The sequence below is a fragment of the Amphibalanus amphitrite genome, unplaced genomic scaffold (assembly GCF_019059575.1).
Source record: "Amphibalanus amphitrite isolate SeventyFive unplaced genomic scaffold, NRLGWU_Aamphi_draft 000266F_arrow, whole genome shotgun sequence".
In the NCBI taxonomy this organism is placed as follows: domain Eukaryota; kingdom Metazoa; phylum Arthropoda; class Thecostraca; order Balanomorpha; family Balanidae; genus Amphibalanus; species Amphibalanus amphitrite.
Window position 1 is genome coordinate 104,582 of NW_024881761.1, and position 23,429 is coordinate 128,010.

The 23,429-nt window shown below is 51.2% G+C and overlaps 1 long non-coding RNA gene across 1 annotated transcript; it reads left to right on the forward strand.

Annotated features, from left to right (window-relative positions):
• The first annotated feature begins 6,716 nt into the window (after nucleotides 1–6,716).
• On the forward strand, nucleotides 6,717–8,901 carry LOC122386897. Its single transcript, XR_006257448.1, has 2 exons — nucleotides 6,717–6,776; nucleotides 8,819–8,901. It is a non-coding gene; the product is annotated as an uncharacterized LOC122386897 (long non-coding RNA).
• Nucleotides 8,902–23,429: the final 14,528 nt, after the last annotated feature.

The window sequence follows — 23,429 nt, forward strand, 5'->3', positions numbered from 1 at the left end:
AAACCTGCATTCTTGATTCTGGCTTACCGCTACATGAGATGCCACATTTTGGCAATTTCAGTAGCTGCCCCACCCAGCAGCCACCCATTGTTCAACCAAAACTACCAGCAGCCTGATGTTGGCTGAGTTCGCCCCACAAACACCACAATTTTGAAACTCAATTCCAGTCTACAGCTGTTAAAATATCACCTGTAATCAAAAAGGTATTGCCTACAAAAAGCATTAACACATTCATCAAAATAGCAAGGACAAAAAGAACTTGAATTACTGAAATGTGTTTCTGAAGATTGCACAGTGAGCAGCAATCACATTTACCACAAGCGTTCTTAATTTTTATTTTCCACATTCTCCTAAAATGTTGCAGGTACCAACCAAATAATGAACTATAGATAGTCACAAATCACAATATAAAAAACTACAGATTCGGCGATGTTCCTAACTGAGGAAGCGAGATCAACATCAGCTTTTTCCTATCCGCCAAGGCCATCCTATCCGCCATGGCTTGCTGGCTCGTGAGTATGATACGAATCATGTAAAAAATATGTGTTAATAACTCACTTGTCCTGAGAAGTCACCAAATAATATGTATAAAAACGATATAATATCCTCCCCCATCTCAAACGCGGGAACAAACACAAGGTTATAAAGGATTTCGAAACAGATGCGCCATAACACAGTTTTTAACCAGCTGATTAAAACACTGCAAAAAAAGGTTTTAGGACTGCGAACTTCTGCCTCGTGAATGATTTTATTGATAAAAATCATCCAACACGATATTGAATTCCAATGAAATCAACACTGTGAGTGTTATTCACTACAAGAAAATTGATTTCTCTTGAGTGATTCAACCAAAAGGGCATATGAATAAATATTACGTCATCAGCTTACATCCTTTCATTAGGGGGACAGAGGATCTTAAAAGTCAATCCTTGGTTGCCATTGCGCCACATTGTGCCACTTTGCATTCATTTCGTCTGCATGTTGTATTGCTTGTAAAGATAAGACAAAATGCCAGTTAAATTCATTCTCATTTCATTTTGGGACCAACGTTAGGCTCAGGGCTACCTAACACCTGCCTTTTCAGCTGGATTTTCAGTGTCAAATTCTTTGTAGAGTATCTCAGACCACATCTCAGGACTCAAGGCCAGTTTCCAAACAATGTGTTTTGTGTTGTTTTGATTCTGCCTTTTGCCTAGGGAATGTTGCCATGAACATTTATTTATTTTAGTTATTGTATTATGCCTATTACCTACCATCAGACTTACTAATTGGTTATGCTTTTGCAACATGAATGAGTATTCTTTGTCTTCCTTTGATAGACCATAGTAGATTCTTGACAATTCTAATTAGAGCCAAACCTGTGAAATGCTGAGGTTCATGTGTTACCCTACCCCTACCCTTAGCAATGGAACTTCTACCACAAAATGTATTTTGCAGTGGCTAAGATTGCTGTTATTACAATTCAATAGCCTCTTAGTGTCCAAAGTTTGAATCATATGCTGATAATTTTTTTTTTTTTTTTGGTGCAAAATCAAAAATACCGGCATGCTACCGGCAAGACATGCCAGATACCAAGAAAAAACCTGCGGTAGTGAAAAATTACCGGCATGCCGGTAGTGCGGTAGGGAAATTTTGCAACTCTATTCGGTACCAAGTAAATTTTCCCGCAAGTGAATTTACGATGGCAGTTTGACCGTAGGCTGGCGAGGCCCCATATTTCAGCACTTCAAAGTGTCGTGATTTGCACTGGAAACATAAGTTCTCGAAACAATCACATGAGTAAAAAAAGTCTTACAAAGGTTCAAATTAACATGATCTAGGGCCAGAAGAATGGATTTCCAATTATTTCTATGGGTGCCCGGTAAAGGGATATACACTCGGAAGACGTGCTCCGTTTCAGGTGTAACACTTCAGTGAACGGTCAATCAAGAGTGTAGCTGCCTTAGCTGTTCGCCTGGAGAGTGTAAACGTGTTAGGTCAACACTCCTCTGGGGGGTCGTGGTACATTTCGGTAAAGTGTAAATATTACACCTCGTACAAGAATTAAAAACGCAGAATAGGGAATGCTCCTGAAAATTATTTCGCTTCAATTTTTTAGCATCTTTTAGAGCATATTTAAAAATAATTTTTGGTGAATTAACTCAACATTCTGTTGTTTATTTACAAAGAAATTGCAATATTAGTCAAATTATCAAATATGTCCTTAGGCAGCATGACGTCATTTTTTAGTGGACCTCTCGCGTCCGATACGTCCATTCGTTGGAGACGCTCGCTCAAGGCGGTTTGAAGTGATTTCTTTATAAATTTCAAGGTGATTTGTTGGGTTAGCAATCCTTGCAAGATGGAAGAAGGGTTTGTGAAGGCAAATTCGCTGAACTTGCCATCTGTAGACATGTTTACAGTCTCAGATTTCTTAAGGAACAACGAGGATTACGTACCTATCAGCTGAGTTCCGAATGACAAAACTGGAAAGGTTGGTATTTGTACCTAATCTACCTTTCTAAAAAGCTGCTTTGGCCTTTTCTATTTTAGTTCAAGGTACATTTTTGGTGATCCCTTATGATAGAGTAACGGCCTATAGCATTCTGGTCCTCACCCCATCGCAACACCTGGTCCCCATATGACTGATTATATGGCTGTGTATAAGCTTGTGTGAACACAGGAATCAGGAATATAGCCCTGCATGATGCAACAGGCCATTTGGATTCACTTGCTTCCTGATTGCTCAGATTTTTACGCAAATTTAGTCGATGTAAAATGGTGGATTTCTGTGTCAGTGTGATGTTTCAAAGCACGCTGCCGACCCCTGCCAGCAACCCCTGATGTCACACTTTGGTAGTGTTGGAGCAATGGGCTTAATGATGTCATCGCTGCTGGCAGTGCCTGGCAGTGCGTCGTCGACACAACGCCTCGAGGTCAGAAACCATGCTAAATGGTGCTGATACACTGGCTATTCCCCTCCTGCTGCCTAACCAGAAAATCATGGTTTATGATGGGGTGCAACTAGGCTCTCGGAATGATCTTGATCTGAGTTTCTTTTTTTTGCAGGTCTGCTCGTCCAGAGTATGGGGACGATGCTGTCGGCTATGTTCAAGTAAAGAACACAGCTGAAGGTACTGTCGTGCGTGCGAAGGTCACACCGGAGCATAGGCTTACCAAAGGTGAATACCCTGTCATGGTTGAGCTAGACCACAGGGTGGATCACATCAGGAAGGCCTCTTGTTTTGGTTGTCAGGCCCAACATGGAGGATGCAAACATGTTGTGGCATTCGTGTTTTGGCTTCACCGGAGAAGTTGTGAAAAGTCAATAACTGATGTTAAGTGCTACTGCAAAAGCCTAAACTCTCTGAGGTTCCATCTTCAAAGCCTGTCAAGATCCGAGATATGCTGGGGATGGCAGCAGCATCCAAGTCACGTGGTATGAAGAGGAGCCTGCTATCTGCAATGCTGGAGAGAGTGAAGACAGTGGCGAAGAAACCTAGGGCTGTGATTTGTGACATGCAGCATGATGACACTGACCTTCGTCATCTATACATGGACAGGTTAGTAGCTGACTGGAATGGGTGTGGAGATGTGTTAAGTTATTTACGTCACAAGATCAAGGCCAGTAGCATCACAGAGCTGGAGAAAGAAACCCGTCATCAAGCAGATGATGCTTTGTGGCATCATGTTCGGGCGCCGTATAACGGCTTCACGTTTATATGCAGCAGCAGTCTGCAAGAAGAGTGATGGCAATTTGGTTGAAAACATAATGGGAGGTACAGTCTTCAAAGCTTCTGAGCAAATGCAGAGAGGAGTGGCATTAGAAGCAGAGGTTCGGTCCGTCATGGAGAAGATCCTCCAAAGTAAAATCATGCCATGTGGTATCACCGTGGATGCTGAGCTCCCTGTTTTGGCAGCAAGCCCCGACGGTGTATGTAGTGTGGACGGTGAGCAGGTTGTGCTGGAGGTGAAGTGTCCATCAGCACAGAGGACAGTGGCTCTCTACCATGACGAGAACATGACCATAAGACCCAAGGTCCGGGCACAACTGCAGCTGCAGATGAAGGTCATGAACACCGGGAAGGGCATTCTGTGCGTTGCAGACCCAGAGTTTGAGGCTAATGGAAAGGTGACGGCCATCGAAGACTACTACGATCCTTCCTTCATCGACCCAATTGTGCAAAATGCCCTCAGATTTTGGCACACAGCAATCTTGCCCTGCTGAGGGATCCAGACAACAGGTACACCATCCCAGCGGCAGCAACGCAAAGGAAAGTGGTAGCGCCGGCCCGGCAGCCTCTGTGGCGTCTAGCTCCGGAGCTGCGCGGGCCGTAGCGCCAACGGCAGACCCCGGCTCCGGAGCCGGGCGAGGGGCGGCCTCGAGTGATGGAGTGATGGTCGTCTCGCGCGCGGGGGTACCAGCGGCGCGCGCAGCCGGAACGACAGCTCTGCGCTGTAGCGTCTGGATACGTCCGTGGAGTGCTGGTGCACGCGGCTGCGACCTGGCTCCCGGTGACGCCACAATCCCACGTGGAACTCCTCCAGAGGGAGATGCGGGCGGTGACCCGTATATCACTGGCTGCCCCTTGTTTACCCCAGCCCACGCAGTGATGGTGGAGGCCGGACTGATGCCGGTGCCCGCTGGCTGCCCGGCGAGACGTGCTGGTAGCGAAGCTCTTCGCCAAGGCGCACGCGCTCCCCGAGGGCAAGCCCTCAGGACTATCGCCGATGATGGGCCGCCCAGCCGACTGAAGCCAGTGACGGGCTGGCGTGGGGTGGGGCACGAAACCTGGCGAGCGGCTGGGATCACCCTGCCGTTCGAGCCCCTGTTGCGTGGCAGCGCGCCGCCGTGGGAGGTGGCCGCCTTTCCAGACTTCACCTTCAGGCTGGACATGGGGACACTGCAGCGCGACGCCTCGGCTGATGAACTACACCGGGCGGCACAGCGACACTTGGCCACCCTCCCCAGCAAGCCATCAGGGTATGAACTGACGCATCGGCGGAAGCGGGAGTCCGCAGCGGAGAAGCCGGGGCCTTCGTGGAGTGGCCGGATAGCACAACCGACCGACAAGTGTGCTTTAGCTTTAGGGCGGTGATGGTCGCACTCCGCGTGGCTGGTTTTATATCGTCAAAGTTAGTTTTTGTAACGTGCTCCGTCCGGCAAGTTGGTGTATGGAAACCTTACGCATGGAACTGTTAGTAAAGTTAGTAGGTAATGGAGCTGTTCCGATAAGTCTCAGTCAACAGCTCTTGTTAGTACACGGGTGTGGGAAATGAATGCTAAGTGTATCCAAATTGAAGGCACTGCTCTCGAATGATATAAATACTGCACAGCTTTGGATTGTTTGTATTCCAAATGCTTACTTTCAGAACTGGGTACTCCTTGTCATTCGGTCGTCAACTCCTCTCTCCGACCCCGGCTTAGCGCAGGCACGTATAACCTAGAATTTGGCCGAGGGGGGGGGGGAGCGGAGGAATCCCGTGGAGAGAGCCTCCTACCTACAGAGGGCCCTCTACCGAGGAGTCAGAGGGGCCCTAGTGGTCAGACACAGACACTAGCGGTTATTCACAGGAGGCCCCATGTAGTAAATCGAAGGACCCTAGGTGGCAGGCGAGTCGGAGAGCCTTGATTGTCCTAACGTGATTTTTTTAGGGATTCCCATGGATTTCGTTCGTCTCCGACGTGATGTTGGCCAACGTGGGCCTTCTGCCAGCATGGGCCCTGAATCCATACAGGGGCCCTGAAAACCCCTAGGGGGGAGGCGCATCCCGTCCGTCCCCCCTTGGGTACGTCCCCGGTCGGTCCAGCGGCTCCACACGCGCCTACCGACACACAACTCTTACCATTATGTTTGCTTCTGACGCAATCATGACAGAATTACGCTCTTTTGATATGCATATTGCATGCTGCCATTGCTTTGGAGTCGGTCTTTTGAATTTCTGCGTTTTTTAGATCAGCTCCAGACAGCTGGCACAGCCTGATCGACCAGAGCAATGCGACACCTATACCAACTTGATACCAACCTACTTGGCGGGGTGGTCAATTCATGAAGTGCGAATGCAAAACCTGGTAATAGATGGCGGAGCGAACAGCATGGGGAAGGCTGGGACACGCATTGAGGAATTAAATCCGTCACTTCCCAGATTTCGAACGCATCCTTAGAGTGCATTATTTTTATGTGCTTGTGTTCGGTCTTGGGATTTCTCAGCAGATGTCGCCAACAGTAGAGAAATTGATCTAGAATGTCTCGGTATCGGAAAAGTATGGTAGCTATACGCCAAATGGTTTTTGCGTATAGCTACCATATTACTTCCGATATGACTGTTGACATTACTGCCGATATGACCGAGCAGTGCATTGGCAATATGCCAAGGGCAGTAACATGCCGTCAGTCACGTCAGTCATCGGCCTTGGCAATCTGTAAGAATCTTGGCAGGAATCTTGGCCTTTTCTTGGACCCATAGCCTCGGCCTTCGACCAATCATACCGCCGAATTCGCAGGCAGTGAGAGACAAATACGGCGTGCCGAAGACATATCGGGTGTCTCAAAGCACTGAGAACTATCACTATAGCTCAAAATTTAAGCCCTGCACTTTTTTAGATTTAGACCCCGTTGAGTGGCATTCTTGTGAAAATTATGTAAATATATTTATCAGAATAAGGGAGAAGTGTAGGGGGCGGCGGGTGAGGTGCAAAAGAAGAAGAAGTTGTACCTATCCAGTAGTTTTATCTTGATCTGTGGACTAGACGAAGGCTAGATTTTGATGAAGAAATCGACAAACTTGAACTGCAGGTAAGGTGTTGGTTTGTCATGCCGATTGTCTTGAAACCCTTTCCTTTTAATCTTTCAATTAAAATCATCAACTCCTATCCAAACCACCAAAGAGCCGACAGATCTCACTCAGTCAAAATTTTCGCTCAGAGGCCAGTTTTACTTTACTCGATTTACCAAAAAAATAGCTGCCTGGAATTTTTCTCCTTATATATCCATTCCACGTAGGTACAACATACAGAGAGCAAACGCGATGGGCATGTAAGCAGGGAGGGCTTCACCATTTACGCTCCATATGTGAATCAGCCTTTAGGCAAAAAAAAAAAAAAATCCGGCAGATGGCTACTTTCTGTTTGTAAAACTGGCCTCAGATGGAGTGCTATCATTTGATTTACCATCACACGATCAGGCATCAACAAAGTTTGTCGTTTTAGAATCTTGAAAAACTTTCTTGGGAGTGGCACTTGGTAGACATCCGTTTGAGATTCTGCTAGAGCAATAGCATTGTGCTCAAGCCAGCCAAATTTTAGACTGCCAACACAAGAAAAAAAATCCTAACTCTTCAACAACAACAACAACAACACAAGAAAAAATGCTTGGTTAATCAGATTTCAGGCAGCAAATATTAGGTAGGGCATCAATAGGCATTATTCAATTCTGTGGTAATAATCATGACCATATATTGGCATGACATCAATTTTTAATTTGTTGTGGTACACCTTGTTGTATATTGAGGCTTGAAGGTGCTCAAATAGATGAAATTTTAATGCGTGTGTTGATGAACACTGAAGTCCAATGAAAATAAAAAGCAGAAATTATCCTGACCTTACCTTCCCTACTAACCTTCAACCTCCAACCATCAGCCTATAAACCACCGTTCATATGTACTTCATCTAAACGCAGGTTTAACATTTTATGATGAAGTAAAAAATGCTCAGCTTGTAATCCAATGCCTTTCAAAACCAATTGGCCTTTTTGGCCTTGCGAATGGTAAACGGAGAGAGAGAGAGAGAGTTACCTAACTATATCATGTAAAAGCTGCTTTGAGAAAATAGCACTGTGTTTTATCCTGGCTTCATGACTCTCTAACGCTCCTTGAAACACCTGCTTGTTTTCTGACAATTGGTGATACAGAGAGGGTCTGCATTAATGTCCAAGTATGGTCATTTAGGATCAATTTTTGGTGCCCTCGTTTTATAGTATTCCAGCAGCCCTAGTTTGCCCAACTGACATGCGCTGAATTTGTCGCATGTGACGTTACACCTGACGTGCGCCGAAATTTTAGGTGGAACCCTGCCACTACGCCAAACATAAGTTATGGCATGATCACTGCTCAGTTGCGCAGGTTCACCAGAACAGCGCCATGGGTGCAAAATGACCACCACAGCGCCCGTAAACCCTAATAAAAAAAAAACAAGCAAACATCAGTTGCGCAGTTAACCCGGCAGGCGGTGGGCCTCCCAGCCACCTTCCGCGCGGTGGGGGGACATTTTTTTTGCCCCCCCCCCCGTATCTCCGAAACTACTGGACGGATCCGAAAAATTCAAACGGCTTTCGATAGCCCTGTCAAAAGTTGTGGAGGGAAACCAAATTTCCTTGACCTCGGGGTCACCGATGACGTCACAGGTCAGGTCAAAGATAAAATGTTTCACCGTTCACGGGGCTTCTAGGGAAAGCGCTATAACACCGAGTAAAACGCATTTTGTTGAAAATCAGCGATAAGGCGTCAGTTGTCTAGTACACATGTTGCCATTAGAGGTCACTGGTCATACCAGGTCAGGTCACAGGTCAGGTCACCAAAGGTCACCAAGGGTCACCACATGAGCCCAACTTTACTAAGGTTGTGTGATGCATGTTTTATGGCCAGTTTTTTCATTTCCAACTCAATGGTGTAGGTTATAAGACCATCAGGTACGGTTTAGGTCACTTTCTGGTGGAGGTCAGGTCAAGGTCTTTGTCGCAAAAAAATGGGCAAAAAATGCCCCCCCCCCCCCGACCGCCTGGAAGGTTAATGCCAATTTTCACAATTTTGATTGTCTATTGATGTTGTTTGGTCATTTCAGGACTCGTGGCGCTGCTCGCCTCCTCGCCAATGCGAACGCGTTCTCTGAGGACAACCCGCCCAAGGCTACCATGGCGAAGCCACGCCACCGCGCCGGCTATAGACTCACGGCCTGAAGCGAGTTTGGGCGCGACGGCTGGCGAGCCAAGGCGTCGGAAAGTCGTCTGGCGGAGCTCCCGTCTGAGGCGAGCTTGATCTGGTCAGACAGCTCCGCCACCGATGGTGTGCTAGATGGAGGAGGAGGCCCCCCCCCCCCGAACCGCGACATCCGAGAGGTGCGTGTCGCGGCAGGCGCTCTCTGCTCTAGCACACGCGGCGAGCTATTCGCCCTAAGAGCGGTGTTGGAGGAGCCGGCCGGACGGATGGTACCGGTCGATATGGGTCGACCGCTGTCCTGGCTCCGTCCTGGAGGCCGACCGTGCAGTCATTTATCGACATCTGCCAGTACCTGCTCTGCATCGGCCGCCTCCCGAGGCCGGATGCCCACAATGCAACGACGTGGAGTGCCCCGCTGCCCGATGCCGCGTCTGCCGCGAAGAGGCTGGCACTCCACGGTATGTGCTGCTGCGATGCCCGGCGCTGGCGGCGTTGCGACAAAGAGCCTCGGCAGCTGAACTGTTTCAAGCGACGTAACCATATCTGCCCTCCCCTCCCCTATCGAGCCGCGTGGGTGTGGACGGACGGGTCGGCAGACGCGAGAACCTGCAGCGAAGGAGCTGGGGTCTACGGGGAGTAGCAGGACGAATGGACTGATGAGCCGCATGTCCCGGCCGGTCCATTCTGCTGTTCCAGCTCCAGGACCGGCCGCGCCGTCGCCACCCGTCCGGCGTCAGTGGAGGACCGCTCATCAGCTGTCGATTTTCATCAGTTTCGTTTGGACCACTGGTCGGGCTCCTGCCAGTGCCGACATCGGGTTGGGCGGAGTCCTACCGATGAATGCCGCGAGTGCTGCAACATTGGCTCGGTACATCTCAGTACATTTTCCCGAGTCTGGTGTGGCTACGGGGAGACGGAATTGGTGACCCTGGCTGCCGCCGTGAGAGCCATCCAGACCCGTACGGCTATGCTGCGGCAGCGGCTGAAAGGAACGCAACAACAATAACTACAACAGCAGCTGCTAATGAAAGGGGAAATCATGGAGCCGGATGACCCGGCACATGGCGCTCAGCCAGCTGAGAATGAGAGCAGCTCTATCAAATCGCCAGCAGGGTGTTGCGGCTGGTAACTGACGACCTTGGTAGAGAGAGCGCCTCCGCTGACGCGGATGAAACTACACCCTCTCGGGTTTGTTTGAAGCCGTCTCCGTCGACTCTTTCGCCTGGGCCGGCTGGCGACCGCGACATTTCTTGTGCAGTGACTCGTAACTATGTTCACGAAACTTTTAAAACTCCCCACGTTAGCATCTTTAAAGAATGTTTTCCTTGTACACTGCTGCAATGTCTTATGGAGGCATATTGTACAGTCTAAACGAGTGTGAAATGCTTTGTTGTGCTTGTTCTGTATTTCGTTTGCTATTTATCACGGTGACTATAATTTATTTTGACCAACCCTGGCCTTGTTACAATTTTTGTGGATTGTTTCTGAACTACTGTTTGCATTATAGATGTTGCTAGTGCGTAGACGCCAAAGATTACTTTATACCTATTGACGCGCCAGATAAATGAGGTGAAGTATTCCTCTGATCTATACCTACGAAATTCCTTTATGTGTGTTTTGTAATCGATGTTGGCGGTTTTCTTATGTGATGCGGTGTAGAGCGTGGCTGAGGAAGGCGATGTTTAAAGTTGCTAATTATTTTTCAATACATCTATGATCGGACTGTCGTGCTTGCTGTAGGTCGGACTTAGTAGTTCACAACAATGCGGCTTTCGATTATAGTATGGATTTAGATGCATTTAAAGTGTTTGTATACGTAGTCCTGAGTTTCGAGATATTATCCTTGCGGGCTTCTTGCCAACAAATTGTCCACTTCTGTGTCCAGTACTCATCCCACTCACGAGGCTCAGTTGTGTTTGCCAACCCCTATACGGAAACATTGGCCAGATAACTGACTACTACTGAAATTTTAAAAAGCGTGGGCAGTAGGGCATAACGAACGGTCCTCATGTTATTTCTGACCTGACAGGCTCAGGGAGGATTGCTCTTTGTTGTTTTTTCTCCGATGAACCCTTTTGCTGCACACTGGCTGATCCGAAGGATGGAAGGGGCGGGGGGGGGGGGTGCAGACGTATGAAAAAAGAAGAGACAATGTTCTTTCCCTATCGCACGAAATCAATTCTTAAATGAAAATAAAACGAATAAGCTTCCGTTAAGAAGCCCCCGTTCCGTATCTTCCGTTCCATTCCACGACTCGCACGTTCCAGTGACTTGCTGCAGTAGCGTCATCTATACCACGCCCTTACTGCCGAGAAGGCCGCGAGTTGCGACATCTATACTATGTCTAGGCCTGAAGTACCTCAGTGTTCATCCGCCACGATGTATTTATTTTTGTCAATCGGTTTGGTCCTTCTGGCCGGATAGGTCGTCAGAATTATCTGAAAGTCCCTGAAATGTCTCGTTAGTGGAAAAAAGTCTCGGTATCGGAATTCCACTATCTGGCAACTAGCCCTATGTAAACGCGGCTAGTGATGCAAATGGGGTTGACGAGTGGCCATAAATACCGAAAAGGCCCAAATTTCAAGTTCACCTAATCGAATAAATCGTAATATGGCCAGTCAGGCAAATGTTTGGGGTGTCTGAAAAACATGATTCTCATGTTTTTGTCAAAACCGGCCTCGTGTATGATTGTCAGAAGTCGTGGCATTTTCTATATCGTAAAATGACTGTCAGATACTCGCAACTTCAAACGCCGCTAGCGTGCGTTCATTTCATACAAATGGCAAAAATTATGCATGGCAATGATCCCCAAAGTCTGCTGCTTCTAATGCAGGGTCACAAAAAGCCGTATCTCTTTTGGTTTGGCGTTGATCTAACTATTTGTCATCATGATGCAATCGCAGTTTTTTTATTTAAAAATATTTGCTTTCGTTTCACCTAGAGCAATTTACACAGTATGTGCCCGTTAGTGCACCATATCAAAGCATTCCCTAATCATTTCTGAGCCCCATTGTGAAAGAATGAAGGCGCTAGCACAGGGCTGACCGGCGCTCCTAAAGATTTCGTCCGTTGCGTTCGGGTGCCGCGGCGCGGTGGGCAGCTCGGGCGGCCGCGCCGCCACAGCGGGGTTTCGTCGGTGCATCCCTCTGCTGTTCCTAAACGAAGTGTCTTAGCGCCTCGCGACAAAAACCAACGGATTGCTCTTGACAAGATCTCGCGAGTGAACATATTACTTTTGACTTAAGGTCAATATTTGACCTACTTATAGCAGGTCAAAGTTAAACGTCTGTCGAAATTGTAATCCGCGGTGAAAGCAATCCACCCCGACCGCGATACCCGACCGCGCGCCGGACAAAAACTTCAATAGCGCCGGTCTGCCCTGTGCTAGCGCCTTAATTCTTTCACGGTGTGATTCAGAAATGGTTAGGGAATGCTATGGTATGGTGCACTAACGGGCACACACTTTGTAAACTGCTGTAGGTGAAAGGAAAGCAAATATTTTTAAGTAAAAAAGTGCGATTGCAACATGATGACAAATGATAAGATCACCGCCAAACCAAAAAAGATGCGGCTTTTTGTGACCCAGCATGAGAAGCAGCAGGCTTTAGGGATCATTGCCATGCATAATTTTTGCAGTTTGTATTAAATGAACGCACGCTAGCGGCGTTTGAACTTGCAAGTATCTGACAGTCATTTTACGACATAGAAAATGTCACGACTTCTGACAATCATACACGAGGCCGGTTTTGACAAAAAAATATGAAAACTGTGATTTCAGATGCGCCAAACATTGCTTTGGTTAGCCATATAGCGATTTACTCGGTTTGGTTAACTTGACTTTTTGGTATTTATGGCCACTCGTGAACCCCATTTGCATCACTGTGCAGCAGTCAGGTCGCCCAGAGGCTGAGGTTGAGAAGCTGTGACAGTTCGCGGCAGACTGAGAAGGCAGCAGTCAGTTCGCCCAGGTCCACATGCTGCATGAGCTTCGTTTGATTCGTTTGCTTCATGGTGTCAGGCCCAGACTTTCAATGCTAGTGTTTGGCATGTCGTTCTCGTTGTGTACAGTATGTCTAAAAAGAATGTACCGTCGCCACTACGTGGCGCTGGTGTCGCGAGCCGGTAGTTGGCTGAATCCGCACCAGACCACACATTCCCAAGCGCTAGGTGACAGCTGCGCAGCGGCCGGTAGCAGCGTAAGCCCGAACATTCGTGACACGACCCCGGGGGGGGGGGGGAGGGAGGGGATCGGGCGGGGCAGCGCGTGTAGGGAGGGGTGCTCCGGTGGGCTGGCAGTTGTCGCGGCCAAAGGTCAAGGAGTCACACACCAAGCGAACGGACGCTGATGTGGGTTCGTGAGGATCGTGAACTTATGTGTGGTAGGTGCGTCTTGCGATGCACGGGTGATACGCCATGGGTCTAAGCCAAATGATTCAGGGGAGAGCTGAAGAAAAACACCTGGTCAACTACGGCGAATAATGGTGCTGAAAAATGGAAAGTATGGGCCAATGCAAGCATTCATGATTATAAACAACTTTTCTGAGGACGCAAAGGCCAGCATTGAATAACTATATCCGGATCGAAATAAGCAGTGATTTATAATTACATGCCAAACTAATAGCGCTGCAAAACCCACCTAGTAAATTGTCAAGTCGGATTCATACCGACTTGAATTGCAAAACCCACCTAGTAAATTGTCAAGTCGGATTCATATCGACTTGAATTAAACTATCCTAAATTAAATTGTCTAACACTGACGTTCTTTATCATATGATAAGTATGGGGTTAACCAAGATTCAGCATCTTCCGCGCTCAAACAATCACCCGTAAGGTTAGAACATTAATGGCCAGGGAAAAACAAGGTCGGGATTTGATTAACCTCGCAAAATGGTCACAGGGGAAGGCGGCTCGGTGGTATTACGTTTGTCATGCTCAGCCGCGCCAAATAGAAATATGCACAGTGTATACAAAATTAAAAATATATACATTTTTCCGGGCAAGACCATTGAAGACCATTGACCATTGTGACCAAGACTGTAGCCACTCCCGGCACTCTATCGAAGGCCGGTCGGCAATTGTCTTTGCGGACCACCGCCCGCTGGTAACGGCCGTCGGCTCCTCTTCCGACCGCTTCTCACCACGAGAGGTCCGCCACCTGGACTACATCGGCCAGTTCGTGTCGGACATCCGCCATGTGCCTGGCAAAGACAACGTGGTCGCCGACACGCTGTCGCGCACGGTCTCGATGGTGGCCCAGCCGCGCCCCCCGCTCGCCGACTTCACTGCCATCGCCAAGGCCCAGTCCGAAGACGGCTCGCTGGAAGACCTCGAGGCCTCAGACACCTCACTGCGCCTGCGCCACATCCCGGTCGGCGATGGACTCCGTCTGCTCTGCGACGAGTCCACCGGATCGCCTCGGCCGGTCCTCCCAGAGGCGCTGCGCCGGCCCTTCGCCAAGGCTCTGCACGACCTGTCGCACCCTGGCGTCGAGGCCACCGTCAAGCTCGTCTCCAAGCGGTTCGTCTGGCCCGGTATGGATCGCGACGTGCGCCGCTGGACCCGAACCTGCCTCGCCTGCCAGCGCTGCAAGATCGGCCGGCACACCAAGTCCGACGTCGGCACCTTCCAGCCGCCTCAGCAACGCTTCGACCACGCCCATGTAGACCTCGTCGGCCCGATGCCTCCATCAAGAGGCCACTCGCACCTTCTGACGTGCGTCGACCGGTTCACTCGGTGGCCAGAAGCCATCCCGCTGCCAGACATTCGCACCACCACGGTGGCTCGAGCCTTCCTCGAGCACTGGATCGCCAGGTTCGGTGTTCCATCCATCATCACCACCGACCGCGGCGCTCAGTTCGAGTCTGCCCTCTGGTCGGAGCTTCAGCGGTTCCTCGGCTGCCAGCGGACTCGGACAACCAGCTACCCACCCGGCCTGCAACGGCATGGTCGAGCGGTTCCACCGTCAGCTGAAGGCCAGCCTCCGTGCCCACCAAGCTGCCTCGTGGACAGACGTGCTGCCGCTGGTCATGCTGGGCATCCGCGCCACCATCAAGACCGACCTGCAGGCGTCCCCAGCTGAACTGGTATACGGCTCTCCACTGCGACTCCCAGCCGAGTTCTTCGACAACAGCCGCACAGCAGACGCATCACCAGCCTCCTTCGTCAAGGACCTGCGACGCGCCATGGCTCAGCTTCGACCCACTCTGCCACGGACAACCAAGCGCGCCACGTACGTCCCGGAGGCGCTGAAGACGGCAAAGTACGTTTTCGTTCGGCGGGACGACCACCGTTACCCTCTGGACGCACCGTACGACGGCCCGTTCCCAGTCATCAACAGGACAGACAAGACCATCACCATCCAACGGCGACAGCGAAGCGACGTCATCACCATCGACCGTTGCAAGCCCGCCTTCATGGACGAGGCGCCGGATCAACCTCAGGAGCAGCCACAGCGCGCACCTGACGTGCAGTCATCGGCCGCCCAGACAGGCGGCCCGGAGCTCCTGCTCTATGACGACACTCCGGCCGCCGCACGTCCTGCACCGCCAGCAGCGCCAACACCACGCCCGGCGCCAACGGAAGCACCAACAACACGACCGACAACACCGCGACCAGCAGCGCCATCGCGGCCAGCATCGACCACGGACATCACCACGCCAGCACAGCCCAGATCGATTCTCCGCACTCGCTCCGGACGCGAGTCACGACCACCGGATCGATTTCGACACGTCACCTTCATCGGCGACGCGTCTAGGGAGGGGGCAGTGTAGTGACGAGCTGTGCCCGATCGCGTAGTGTACATATGTTATGTTTGTTTGTTTATGTTTGTTGTCATATGCTTGTATCGTGTATATATTCTCTGTACCTAATGTGTCCGCCACTGCGCGTGTGGACCTCCAGGAACTGTGCGCCGTTCTACATGATAGCGCATGCGCACTATTCGTTACCACTTGGTACTGTTAGTCTGGTACTGTTAGTCTACTGTTAGTCTAGTGGTCGGACCCGGTATACTGACACGGACCTTGCCACTGGCTCAGGCTGTCTTAGCGGACACGCCTGCCAGTCCAGACGCTCTCCTAAGAGCGAGTGCTCGGCTACCGCCAGTCTGCCGGGCCCAACAGCGTTCTGCTGACACCCGCCGATACCGCTCGCCGCACCGCAAGTGCCGCAGCGATTCGGGCGCTCCAGGCGAGCGTAACGGGAGTCACACCAGTCCGCGCCGCCAGGCTCTGCCCGCTGTTGTATTCACGGACGGCCCTTCTTTAGATTGCTGACACAGATTCCGTAGATTGCACAGATCAGCAGGCCGTCCGTAGAATTACAGGATATCCGGACGTTATCGTGACAGATAACGGCACCCAATTCACCAGCAACCAGTTCCGTACCTACCTCAAGGAGCGGAACATCGAGCATCGACGGTCTTCCGTCTATTGGCCCCGAGGAAATGGCGCAGTGGAACGGTTCAACCGGACGCTGAAGACCTGGTTCGTGGCTGCTGTTAACCAGAGCGAAGTGTCGCTGCAGCAGTACCTCCAGCTGCAGCTGGCGAGGTACCGGGCCACCCCACACTGCACGACCGGCAGGGCGCCGTCTGAGTTGCTACACGGCCGGGTGATGCGGCTCGACCTACCAGTCATCGGCCAACCTGCTTCACCCGACCGAGAAGTTCACCGGAGGGTTGAACGGCAACAGCGGCGGAACCGCCGCAACTACAACAGCCGGCAGGCCGTCCGCCCAACCCGGATCCAGGTTGGAGACGTGGTGCGTGTGAAGATACCGGGACACATCAGGAAGGACGACCGCAAGTTCTCAGAGCCGCTCAAGGTGACGCGGCAAGTGGCCGCTGGCACGTTCGAGCTGGAGAACGGCACAAGGTGGAACTCCGCACACCTGGCGCGCGTTCCAGACACCGGACAACGAGCTCCAGATGGGGAATCTCTGACCGGCACGCCGGGCGCGCCCCCTGCGGTGCGGTCGGAGGCCGGACAAGTCGGCTCTGACGCGCCGTCGCCGCTGAGCGCGCCCCTGGCGGCGCGGCCGGGCACTAGCTCGGAGCCGCCGCCGGTCTCGCCTCCACGGTGCTCGCCGCCCCGTGCGGACCGGGCGGCGCTGCCCGGGCCAGCGACGCCGAAGCCGACGGACGTCACGTCGACGCCGACTGCGGGACGGACCCGGCGAAGCGCGGCTCGATCGCCGACTGGCCGCCGGTCGTCACCGTCGGTGGAGGGCCGGCTCGACTGCTCGGGGGCGAGCGACGTCGCTTTGGGGTCACCCCGGAGGTCGGCGCGGCGGACGGATCGCGAGCTACAGCCCTCGGCCCGCGGTCGGCGTCGTTACGCGCCGGACCGTTATAGTCCGGGGTAAGGTACACCTGTGTATCATGTAACCGTGGGGATTCCTTAAGGGAGGGGATATGTAGTATCGGATACGGCAGTGATTTAGTGACTGCGTTATCCGCGGCCTTGGAAGAGACGATTCAGTTTGTTGTGCGCCACAGTTGTGTTGTCCTCTATAGTGGTGACTGCGCGACGGTTTTTGTGGACGTGGACGGAGGGCATAAAGGGGACTGCTTGAGAAGGTGAATACAGTCTTCGGTGAAGGGACACGAGGCTCTGGCTGGGCAGGCGGTGCGGCACGAGAAGGAGATAGCGACGTCGGTCACTACACCATGGATGTCTATGTGGCTCGACTGCGTAAACTGGCATCAACATGTGAGTTTGTGGATGTAGAAAGACAGCTGCGTCAGCAAATGATCACTGACATAAGGGATGACAAGGCGAGGGAGAAGGCGCTTCAGAAGCGGCTGACCCTTCAAGAGCTTCTCGACCAGGCTAAAAGAGCTGAGCAAGCAAGTCGCCAAGCAGAAGAGATGGGACATCACGGTGGTGGTGCCTGCCGCACATGTCAGGCAGTTCATCGAGCCCAGCGTCACCCTGGTCAGGTGCGTGGCAGGTCAGTTGACCGAGGAAAGTCTAGATGTCATGCCTCCGACAGGTCAGACAGGTGTTATCGCTGTCTGAACGCCCGACATCCGGCTGCCCACTGTCCTTCTGTGGGTAAAGTCTGTTTTACGTGTGGTTGAATTGAGTTGAGTTTATTGTACAGACCATCCACGCTGTGGCTGTTCTGGTCTCACGTCAGATGACACATTGCCCAAACATGCAGGCTCAAAGAACATAAAACACCACCAGGCTATTACCTTTTAAAAGTAAAAGCAAGCTAGGCAGTAGGTTGACTCTAAAAACACGTTAAAACACCAGATAAAAGAATATGAGGCCTATGAGCGGGTGAGCGAGCGAAATGAAAGGAGCACTAAGGGAGGCCGCATTTTCTGACCACCGCCTTGAAGGCGCGGAGTGTATGGCATGACGGGGACGGACTGCGGAAGTCCATTCCAGGTTACCACCCCGCGGTATGAGAAGGCTCTCTGGCTCGATGTCAGTCTGCAGCGCTGCACGCGCAGGTCGCCGCCATCGGAGCCACGCCTCTCCCGGGTCAGGTGGGTCATACCCAAGCTCACACTTGAGGCACTAGAGGCACTACCGGCCCACTCAATGCGAAATCTCATGCTGGAACTTTGTCGGGTCATTAGTTATTATATATCGGGTTATTATATATATTATTAGAGGCGGATAAGCCGCTGGAAGCACTGCCGGCCGACTCCATTGGCCAGCTAATGCTGAAATTATGTCAGATTATGCAAGACGGCAAAATCAGCACTGCGGACCGGCTGTTAACGTCAAGTCGTCACATGATGTTATAGACAGAGGCATCGACTTCGTGCCCTGTATCTTTGTGCGCGGGTAGTGGCCGGCAGAAGACCAGCTCGATGGCTGTCACTTGGAGGTGGACTTTCCACCAGCAGCAGCCAGGGATGACATCCGACGATTCGGAGTACACCTTGTGCCGACCGGCCGGCCCGGCAGCGACACCGAGTTAATCGAGTTTCGGATTTCCTTCTCACGGGCGGAGGTGATCACGGTTCGATATCTCGCTCCAGTCATACGAGCGGCTATTGTGGCTGTGAAAGCCATGAAAAATATCCTTGTGCGCGGGTAGTGGCCGGCAGAGGACCAGCTCGACGGCTGTCACCTGGAGGTGGACTTCCCACCAGCAGCGGCACGGCGTGACATCCGTAGTAGCACGGGATGAGACCCCATAGGTTCGAGGTACCCAGGAGCGTACGGTTTGTTTCGCTGGTCCACCAGTCCACTCACAAACACCAACATGTGCGCTTCCTCAACTCAGGGTGTGCCGCCTGTTTCCGGAGGGGCCCGACTTACCTCTCCTCAGAGGGTCACGCGACGGTCGACACCCCGGAGCCTCCCATATGGCGTGGAGACGACAGCCGCCAGCCCATAACGAGTGTCGCGGCCAGAAGTGAGTGCTGGAGTGTGCCGTAGCCCGCTGCGCTGACAGGGAATTCCAGCGCAAGTTATTCGCTATCTCTGATCAAACGCTGCCCCGCGCCCTAGAAATGGCAAAGCAAGAGGAGGAGATCAGAGCTCAGGTCAGTGAACTCAATGCGGGATTCCAAAGACACGCGCCTGCAGTGCACGTCGTGCAAGAGCCGTGCTGCTCGAGATGCAACAGCCGAAAACATGCAGCCACAGTGTCCCTTTCGGAGCAAGCAGTGTTTCCGGTGCAACAAGAAAGGACACTCGCAAACTGCCTGTCGGGGTGCGGCCCCGACCCAGAGCAGGTCAGCAAACTCAGCAACAGCTTTGCCTGCCAGTCCATGCTCACAAACGCCACCAGCCTGCCAGCTGTCCGTTCAAGTCCGCTCAGTGTTTCAAGTCCCTTCAAGTGCCGCAAGGTAGGCCACACTCCGGCGGCCTACCGAAGTGTCAGGGGTGACGGTTCTGCGCCTGCAAGGGACCGTGCTCATCATGTGACCGACGCCAGTGAAGTCGCTGAAGCGCCTGCCGACTCCAGCCTGTTCACGCTCCGCACAGGATCTGATGGCATGACTCCAATCGAAGTAAAAGTCTCCATCAACGGAGAGCCTGTCACAATGCAAGTGGATACAGGTGCCAGTCGCTCTATCATGAGCGAACGTCTGTTCAAAAGTCTACCAGTCCAGCCACAGCTGCAACCACCCGATCGTGCTCTACTAACGTACACACAGGAGGAGGTGCCCGTGGTAGGTGTCGCTGAAGTAGAAGTGGTCTGCCAAAGTCAAAAGGCAGTGCTCCCGCTAGTGGTGGTGGAGAGTGGAGACGCCCGGACCCCCACTACTGGGCCGGGAGTGGCTACAGAGGATCCACGGACCCCCATTACTGGGCCGGGAGTGGCTACAGAGGATCCACGGACCCCCACTACTGGGCCGGTGGGAGTGGCTACAGAGGATCAAACTGGACTGGGCGGCCTGTTCAAACAGGATCCAGTCCTATCTGTCCGAACAGGATCTCTCCGCATCGCGGGCCCGTGTTCGTGCCGAGTTCCCAGGACAGTTCGAACCCGGCCTGGGTCACTACAATGTTCAGAAAGTCGCTATCCGGCTCGAACCGGGAGTAAAGCCAATTTTCATAAGCATCGCACTCCGCTCTTCGCGCAACGAGAAGCAAGCAAAAGGGAGTTGGATCGCCAGGTATCACTAGGCATCCTGGAGCCGGTCAAAACGTCACGCTGGGCCGCTCCAGTGGTTGCGGTGAAAAAAAAACCTGACGGCAGTGTTCGACTGTGTGGTAGTTACCACTTGACTGTCAACAAGGCCAGCAAATTGGAAAGCTGGTCGCCACCCAGAGTATCTGCCCAGAGTGGAAGAGCTGGTCGCTGCAGGCGGGAAAAAGTTCATGAAAATAGACCTCCGGGAGGCCTATCTAAAGCTAGAACTGGATGAAGACAGCAAAGAAGCGCTGACTATCAACACGCACAAGGGCCTGTTCCGCCCTCAGCGTCTATGCTATGGAGTCAAAAGTGCTGTAGTGCTCTATTCAAAGGAGAAGTGGAGACACTCCTGGCTGGCATCCCCAATGTGGCCGTCTTTCTGGACGACATAGCCGTGCCGGGCCCAGCCCCAGAAAAACATCGCCAAAGTGTGCAACAAGTTCTGCGCCGCCTCCGTTCAGCCGGTTTACGCGTCACCGCCGACAAGTCGATGTGACTGGCTGATGAGGTCAACTCACTGTGCTCCTAGCTCTGAAGAGCTCGTAGCCCTAAAGCAGCTCACCAATTGCTGATAGTTCTACAACAATTCACATGCTTTCAAACCACATCCCTCGGATTCATGATTTCCACGTCCTGGATCCACACTCACTCTGGCAGTACTAGTCACAGGACGCAACGCTAGTTGGCGCACGACGATACTGTATGGATTGGACAATAGATCTTTATGGTCACCATCCTACTATTCAATGTAGTTAAAACTCTCACCAAACTGACCCTAACTTCGGTGTGTTCTACCGAATCCCGAAGTGGTAGATTAGCTAATCGCCTCAGCTGCGCCGGTGGCATTTTCCGACGCACGCTGCGCGCCACCACTGTCTCCAGCGGGGGCGGGGGCGGGGGCGGTTTTGGCGGTGGCGGGAGACACGCCAGGCTCACCCCCCCCCCCCCGCCACAGAGCGCCGGTCTCTTCACACCATTCTCCCGCCCACCAATGTTTCACTGATCGGCCTTTTCAGGGCTGAGCCCGGCGAACCCACCGTTTCTGGCTCCATATCGACATCCGACGCCGAAGAGAGGTTCACCGTCGGCGTAGCTGATTATTTCTCCGCAGCGGTTGAAGAAGACGTTCCCGGTGCTGCTGTGGTAATCCTATAAAAAGTTGGAAGGCGAAAATAGTTCATTGCAGTCTTGCAACAGAGCATGTGCCGGAAGAAAACAATTTTCAAGCATCTCAGCAACAGTCAAAATTCGATATCAATAAAAGCAATTAAACACGCTGATTCAGGCAAATTTAATAAAGCGCATATGATATGCGAAAACCACAAAATACAATTTCCCGTGGTTAGAATCGAGCCCACGGCCTCTCACTGACTCACCTCATCGTCACTGCCGCGGTCCGAGTCCAGCGAGTCTCTGTCACTGTTTGAGTCGTCAGGATCGACCAGCACCTCCGCTCCGGGGATAATGTACCAGGACGGAGGCTGGTACAGGTAGGTCTCCCAATGCTGTGTGCTACCAGGGTATTTAACTCCTGTGGCAAAATAGGATCAAAATTTAGCTTATTTTTGCGACTAAGTTCTTCACTTGAGAAACATTTTGATTTGATTTTTACTGGTGTATGATAATATTTGACAAATTCTTTCTGATGATGCCATTCACATGTCTGATAAGTGTTGCCTTCCTGCATAAGGGCCGATAAAGGATCACACTTCTACGGGTATCTTTTTAACATGGACCAGGATCACTAAAGGAATAGCTCACTTTCCCGAAATTAGTTTTTCATGCAATAGATTTATGATTTTTTAGGCTCAAAATGATCAGCAAAGAAAATAAAACCTTTATAAAAATATATTGTTTTATATTATCAGATAGGAAGAACTATATTTCATACAAAATACTGTTTGACACGGAACCTTAGTATGCGTTGACCAATCATGCTGCGTAGGACAAAACCATTGGCTGTAAGCAGCATGCTGATCGGCTGACGTAACGTGGCTGCATTCCTCAGCAAGGCACTCTTTTCTGAACAAGAAATGAAATATCTTTGTTTTGGGTGATCGTTGGGCCATAAAATGCTGATGTGTTCCATGACTCTTTAAACCGCGCCCTGGTGGGGTCCGTTTATAGCGCGACCTGGTGGGGGGGGGGGGCTATTTCGCCCCCTTGTTTCTCCGAAACTACTGGACGGATCCACAAAATTCAAACGACGTTCGAAAGCCCTATCAAACTTGTCGTAGGAAATCCAATTCCAATGACCTCGGGGTCACCGATGACGTCACAGGACAGGTCAAAGATAGCATGTTTTGCCTGTCATGGGTCTTCTATGCAATGCGCTATAACATCGAGTAAAACGCATTTTATCGAAAATCAGCGATAGGGCGTCAGTTGCCTAGTACATATGTTGCTATTAGAGGTCACTGATAATACCAGGTCAGGTCACAGGTCAGGTCACCAAGGGTCGGCACATGAACCCAATTTTAGTAGGGCTGTGTGATGCATGTTTTATGGCCAAAGCACAAATTTCATTTCAAACTCAACGGTATTGGTTATAGGACCATCAGGAACGGTTTAGGTCACGGGTCAAGGTCAGGTCAAAAAAGGTCAAATTTCAAAATTGATATTTTGCATAAAATGGGTATTGATTCGATGTAGCTCGACACGGCGAGTCTAATGGTATTCTTTGTTTTGCGCTACGTGGTCTAGAATTGCTAAGAATTGAGTTTGAAAATTTGACGTCATCCATTTTGAACAGTTTTTTTCACTACTTGCCCAAAAAAGAGGTATCGATCTAAAATTTGGCATGTGAATAGAAGTCGTAAGGGCTTTCACATAGGTATATTCCGTTTTTTCGAAAATCGAAAGACTTTTTGGATTTTTGGCAATTATATTTTTAAAAAATGTTTTTG